The sequence below is a fragment of the Echinops telfairi genome, unplaced genomic scaffold (assembly GCF_000313985.2).
Source record: "Echinops telfairi isolate 266 unplaced genomic scaffold, ASM31398v2 ScPeMD7_1957;HRSCAF=2489, whole genome shotgun sequence".
NCBI lineage: Eukaryota > Metazoa > Chordata > Mammalia > Afrosoricida > Tenrecidae > Echinops > Echinops telfairi.
The window spans coordinates 2,644,745-2,651,687 of record NW_022105855.1 but is presented as its reverse complement, the minus strand read 5'-3'; positions in this window follow the sequence as shown (position 1 = coordinate 2,651,687).

Here is a 6,943-nt window from a genome sequence, read left to right as displayed (position 1 = left end):
TCACTGCCCTTTTACTTTACCAAGCATGATGTCCATCTCCAGGGACTGGTCTCTCCTGACAACATGCCCAAAGTACGTGAGACAAAGTCTCCCTAAGGAGCACCGTGGCTGTGCTTCGTCCAAGAGAGACCTGTTTGTCCTTTTAGCAGAGTCCATGGTGCGTTCAACACCCTTCGTTGACACCAGTCAACACTCTTCATTGATACCATGTCAAAATGGCAATTCCGCATCCTTAAGTGACTCAAATCATGTTGCTTTTAAATATTCTTTGATTTGGGGGCATTAAAAAGACATCCAGAGGGGATGAATCAGGGCTGTGGGGAGGATGGAGTAATGCTTCCCAATGGCATTCTCCTGGGGCAGCCTGGCGACCCTCAAAGAAGGAGGGGGTTCCTTGTCACAATGGAAAGCAACGACTCAGTGCAGCTGTCCTGGTGTTTTTCTCACCAAAGCTTTTTTCAGTTCTCTTAAAACTTCTTCTTCTTAGCTCCCATGATTGCCTTTGAGAAAAATCCACCAAGATTCCCCTTATGGAATCCCAGTGAATAGTTGCCATAATCTTCTGATCTGATCTCCTAGCCCATCAGGTGTCCTAAAAGCCAATGTTTTGATGGGTTGTTTTTGGAAGGCACCCTAATGAGACCAAGGGTTATTACTGAGAGCACTTGTTGGTAGATATTGACTGTTCAAACACATTTTATTTGGAATAAACATATGCATGTATGAGCTGGAACCTAATGTTATATATAGTTAGGTTTATTTTGTCAACTAGGCTTCCATAGGAACATGTGGATGGAGTTTAATGCGATTGAATCTTGATTGGAGGGCAATGAGATAAATGGCTTTCCAAGAATGGCCTCTCTTCTTTCTGCCTGGTGATCAGACCAGTGCTCTGCTGCCTGAGCTAGGCCTTTGCTCAACCATGTGTTGCACTACTGTGGGATGAGCCAACCCATAGATTATAGATCATGTCACCTTGCTATGTATCCTAGAGCTTGAGGTTCCATCGAGACCTGCTTTTCCATGCTTCTGGATACTTTGCTACACTCCCGAGCTACTATTTCTCACCTTCCTGCTGTTGTTGCCCCACCCTGCTTGTCTTGCCTGAGAGCAGACTCCACTGTCTCCTTCCTTGACCTTGGCCTGTGTGAGCTGAAGGACGTTCAGTATATTAACTGTTGCAGGAAAATGGGTTGAACTGAGCCTTCTGTACTGCTGTGCAGACTAACTAGCCGTTATATTCCTTCTCATTATATAAACCAATCTTTTAATATATATATAATCATAAGTGTCCTGGTTTTGTTTCTCTAGAGAACCCTGCCTAAAACACTAGTAACAAAACTTTATTTATAAAATTTCAGAAAGTAAGCAAATAGAGATGAGGGCAGGGGAAAATGTTGAAACACAGTGACATAAATATGATGAACAATAGCAATCCACAGATATATATCAGTATATCTTAAGATAAATGCAAAGAAAAACACCTATGCACATTGTAGGCAAATTTCTGAAAGGCAGATATTAAGAGAAAATCTTTAAAGCAATTGGGGAAAGGGAGGCACATTACTACAGGAGAACTCAGGTAGAGAATGTATTACTGGCTTCTCATCAGAATCAGTGTGGCCCAGAAGACCATAGAATGACACCCCTAATGTTCTGAAAGAGGAAAAACACTCATTCAACTAGAATTATGTATGTAGGGAAAATATCTCCCCAAATGGAAGATCGCTGAATATTCTCACTGTTGAGAATTTTTTTTATGAAGGCAAAATAAAACATGTTCGGGTGAACAAAAGCTGGAAGAATTCATCCGCAGCAGACCTGCACCATAAAGTTCTTTAGCCTGAAAGGAAATGATACCAGAGAAACACAGCAAGGAATGGACAGTGACAGGTATGGTAAATTATTCAAGGTAGACATAAAAACACCTCCCTCACTTTTAAATTTCTTTAGAATACATTGACAGCTTAAAATAAAAATAATGACAACGCATTTCAGGATTTATATGTAACGTAAAATGTGTGATAACAATATCATGGTAAAGGGGCAAATAGAAGCATATAATTGTGAAGTTCTTATACATATTATACATTAAGTCTTATAATATTAATTCAGACCGCACTGTGGTTAATTAAGGAGTTATCTTGTCACCCTGATCGTGATGTGGGTTAGGCACTGGGCTGCTAAATACAACATCAGGGCTTCAAATCCACCAACAGCTCCACAGAAGAAAGGTGAGGCTGTCTGCTCCTGTGACGAGGGATACTGCCAGAAGCCCAGAAGCCCTCCGTCGAGTGTTTTGGAGTCAGAATTGCCGCCGGGGCCGTGGGTTGGGATTTGATTGTGATCCCGACATCCAGGAGTTGGAATTGCCTAGAAGCCCACTAAGAACAAGAACAGCAGCCACGAAAACAAAATAAAGAATTGAAGCTAAAAGACCAACGAAAACACACACACGTTGGCATGGAGTGGGTTCTGATTGACGACGCCCTGTGCGCCAGAGGAGTTTCACTGGCTGCTCTTCCAGAAGCACATAGTTTCTGGGTGCACTCAAATGGCCAGGTTTCCAGTTATCATCAGAGCATTTACTCCACCCAAACCCAACTCAAACTCAGTAGAACTGGCTCCAGCCTAGATGATAATTCCAGGAAAGTAGGAAACCCCAATCTTTCTCCAGCAACGGTTTCCAAATTACTGACCTCGAGGTTCGCAGCCCACTACACAATCCGCTACAATACCGAGGCTCCCCGGGAGCCCCCCAAAGTCAATATTGTTGTTTCTCTTAAGTCCTGTTGTTAAATGCCGTCAATTCGAACTCACAGTAACCCTAAAGCTAACAGAAGGCAGCAATGCCCAGTCCCGCATCACCCTCACAATTGCTGTTATGTCTGAGCCCAGTGGTTTAGCCACTGTGTCAATCCATCCTTGAGTTTTCTTCTTTGTTGCTGCCCTTCCACTTGACCAAGTATGATGTCCTTTTCCACAGACTGATCCCTCCTGATAATATGTCCAAAGTGTGAGCGACAAAGTCTCACCTCCTTGATTCTAAAGAGCATTCTGATTGCACTTCTTGCCAGACAGATTCGTTGGTCCTTTGGTGGCCCACGGTGCCTTCAATATTCTTCACCAGCACCTCAATCCAAAGTCAAATGCATCGATTCTTCTAAGGTCTCCTTTATTCCATGTCCAAGTTCCATATTCATATGGGGTGATTGGAAATACCATGGCTTGGGGCAGGCACACCTCAGTCCAAAGAGACACCTTGTTCTTCAATACTTTAAAGAAGTCTTGTGCAGCAGATGTAGCCAGTGCAGCCCTTCACTGGATTTCTTCACTGCTGCCTCCACAAGCATCGAGCGTGGATCCAAGCAAGGGGAACTCCTTGCCATCTACTGACGAAAAGTCAGTAGAGGAAGTGAACTGAAACGCTGAAAAATATTGGATTACTCCGAAAGGAGAAAGAAAAGAGGAGGGGAAGAAACAAGATGTCGACGGGAAAATCATTAAGGAATAGCAAGATGGCAGCCCTATCTCCAGGCCACTCACAGAGGGGCCGTGAAAATGGAAGAAAATCATGAAAGTGGAGCTCCTCAAAAACTCCTTTCAGCAGCTGTCAGGCTTCCTGATGGGGGCAAGGACGGGGCTCGTTAAGGAAGTGGCAAAGTAAGTCTAGGGAAGTGGAAATGAAAACAGAACAGGTTCTCAGCAGCGGGGTTCCTTACACTGATTTTTCTAGGTGTGAACAGCTAATCCCCGCTCTCAGCTAAGGGGCCTGGGGCCCTGCTGACGGGCTCTGTGCTCCAGGTTTGCGGCCTTGGGTGTCTGCTGCACCGAAGGAGAGCCAGCAGATCAGCACAGAGCAGTTTGACAGTGTTGCTGTTTGAGGTGTTAGGAAGGCAGCAGACATGTTTCAAATGTTGGAGGCAACGTGGGAAGAGCATGTCCTACAAAAGAAAAGAAAACAGACTGTTCGTTGAAAAAGGAAAGAAAAGAATAACAAAAGGAAACAAAGCAGAGGACCTAGAAATGAAAATTATAATCAAACACAGGAAACCAGTAACTGTAAAATTAGAATCTGATGCCATTTTTAATAAGCCCTGGGCAAAAGAGTGATAAAGACAGGACTCCCGGATATGAGGAACAACTGCTAATCATTTGAACAAGCCCTGGTGGTGGAGCGGGGTAACTGCTGGACTGCTAACCACAAAGTCAGCAGTTCGAAAGCACCAGCAGCTCCCAGGGAAAAAGATCGAAGAAGCCACAGCAGCAGTTCTGCCTGCCTTGTAGCATTGCTATGAGTCAGAGCGACTTGGTGGCAGTGAGTCTGGGTTTTGAAGACACTGAGGATGGAAATACTTCAGGTCTGAATATTTGTCCTACACATCTGTAGCCAAATGACAGACAGGAGTAAACTGATGTACTTCGGTTCATTTCAGCAATTATCGTCAGGTCTTGGGGTACAAAGAATACCCCGTGCTACTTGGGAAAGTGGCATAGTGGCTATGCATTGGGCTGCTAACCTCAAGGTCAGCAGTTTGAAACCCTCGGCCACTTCGCAGGAGCAAGATGAGGCTGTCTCCTCCTGTAAAGACGGAGCGCTCAGAAACCACAAGGGCAGTCACGTTCTATCTTACAGGGTCTCGGCGAGTTGGAATCACCTCAATGGCAGTGAGCTTGGTTTGGGTTTTCTGGAATGGGGAAAAGAAGGAATTCTGGTGGTGGTGTGAATTTGACATTGGTCCGTCAATTCAAAGTTGGTCATTCAAACCCACCAGCTGCTCTGAAGGAAGAATATGAAGCTGTCTGTCCCTTTAAATAATTACGCGCTCAGAAACCCCATGTAGGGTCACTATGCATTCCGTTTGCTTTTGATTAGTGGAGAAAAGAGGGAAAGAAATGGTACAAAGAAACAAATCAGAAAGTAATATAGCTTTAACTCAAATGCAATTCACTTCCGTTGAGTTAACTCAGACTCATAGCTACTCTTTATAGGGTTTCCAAGGTTGTCAATCTCGCAGAGAAGCAGACAGCCTCATCTTTCATCCGCAGAGTGGGTGGTGGTTTTGAACCCCTGATCTTGCCGTTAGCAATCCAACACTTAGCCAACAGCGCCACTCAGGCTCCTTAAGGTTTTAGTCCTTGTAGGCCATCTGCCACTTACCTGTGTGACTTCGGTCAAATGACTCAAACTTACTTCTCCCTTAACAATAACGCCTGGCAGGATTCTTGTGACAGCTATGCAAAATATTTAGAAGAATACCCCGTTGTTACTGCTATTTGGTGCCATTAAGTCACTTTCAACGCAGAGACTCCCCCGTGTGCCACAGGATTCTTGGGCTGAGTTCTTGGTGGAAGCCGATCCCCAGGTCTTCCTCCTGTGAAGTCTCTGGGAGAGTTCGAACTGCCAACCTTTCAGTTTGCAGCTGAGCACTTCACCATTGTGCCATCAGGCGTCTTTGTATAGTGCCTGGGCTACGGTAATCCAACGACTCTCACTTTGAGAGTAGAATGTAGGGAACAAGTGGAGAGTGTTCCCAACCATAGTCAGTCCCTAACTTACAAATTGTGCTTCTGTCTTTAAATTGAACTTGTACATAAGTCAGAACAGTCAGGTATGAAAATAATAATAAAAAGAACAGTCAGGCATGATTACTATCTGTTAGGCAAATGTTTGTCTTAGTAAGCAGTGTGCCTTTCTATATATTTTTAAAAATTAAAGAACTACTTCCAGACACTCTAAAACACCCTTCTAACATACTAATCACAATAATAGTGATGCTTTGATGAACCTTGCAAGCAGTGTCCATAGTTGATTACAAATCAGTGTACGTGCCTCAGTTTTTAATGTCATGGCTTTGCAGCCATTGGTTTATATATAATACAGGTTGGGCATCATTACATGACCTGGGGACGGCCTATATTGTATGCCTTGTCTCACTCACTGTGCCATGAGAGATATACCTTTTCGGTGTGTGCTTTGCCTGTGAATGGCACAGATATAATAAAGTTTGGATCATGGTGAAAGCAAACAGTTCCATACGTGCTGTATGCCAGGCACAGGAGAAAATGGGGAAACTCAAGGTCATAAAAGAAACCAGTCTTGCTGTTCAGATAGACACCGGTGGGACCCCCAAGGCTATGGTCATGAGTCACCCTTCGGGGCTAGAACTGAACTCTCCCTTGTGTCAGAATAATCAACCAGTTACGGTCCAAAGGGAAACCTCAACCCAAGGACAAAACTCAGAGGGTTAGGAAAGGAGGAGGAACGGAAACAGCAAGCACGGGGAGGAAGTGTAATACGTAACGCTACACTGAAGGGACTGTGATGGGTGAGTTGAATAAAATATGTATGGAATTTGAAATGTAAAACTATGGTTGTGCTCTATAAATTTCCACCCAATTCACAATAAAAAGTTTTGATTTGTATTTTTAATTCTTTTTAAAAAATTTTATTAAAAGATAATTTTATTGGGGGCTCTTACAACTCTTATAACAATCCATACATCAATCGTATCAAGCATATTTGTACATATGTTGCCATCATTCTTGTCTAGGCATTTACTTTCTATTGAGCCCTTGGTCTCAGCTCCTCTTTTTTCCCTCCCTCCCCCTTGTGACCCCTTGATAAATAATAAATTAATATTTTTATATCTTACACCGACCACAGTCTCCCTTCCCCAATGGTTTCTATTATTCGTCTCCTTGGAGGGGTGTGTGTGGTTGTGTGTTGATCATTGCAATTGGTTCCCCTTTCCTCTCCTCCTCTCCCAACCTTCCCCCTACCCTTCTGGTATCGCTACTCCCATTCCTGTTCCTGGATTCAGTGCGTCATGAGCTCTTATCTCTTATCTGTACCTGTGCACATGCTCCAGTCTAGCCTGCAGTGAAAGGCAGGACTGGGGTCATGATAGTGGGGGGTGAGGAAGCCTCAAGGAACCAGAGG